Source organism: Eimeria mitis, genomic scaffold (assembly GCF_000499745.2).
Source record: "Eimeria mitis Houghton genomic scaffold, Emh_scaff208, whole genome shotgun sequence".
Lineage (NCBI taxonomy): Eukaryota > Apicomplexa > Conoidasida > Eucoccidiorida > Eimeriidae > Eimeria > Eimeria mitis.
The window spans coordinates 8,768-9,042 of NW_013570403.1; positions in this window are offsets into that span (position 1 = coordinate 8,768).

A 275-nucleotide genomic window follows, 5' to 3' on the forward strand; every position below is an offset into this window, starting at 1 on the left:
TTACTATCTCCGTACTGTCTCCGTACAGTCTGCCTACTGTCTCCTTGTTGTTGTGTCTCCTTTATGTATTTTTTGTTGATATCTCCTTTCCTTTCTCTCCCCTGTTTTTATAACATTATTATTATAAAATATTAATAATAATACTCATTATATGTTATATATAATCATAATAATAAATATATTCTTTTGTAATATTTTATATTTGTTGCAGCCTTATCGCCGTCATCTCTATCTCCTCTTCCTTATATACAAGACGACAGCATCTCAGCTGTCTC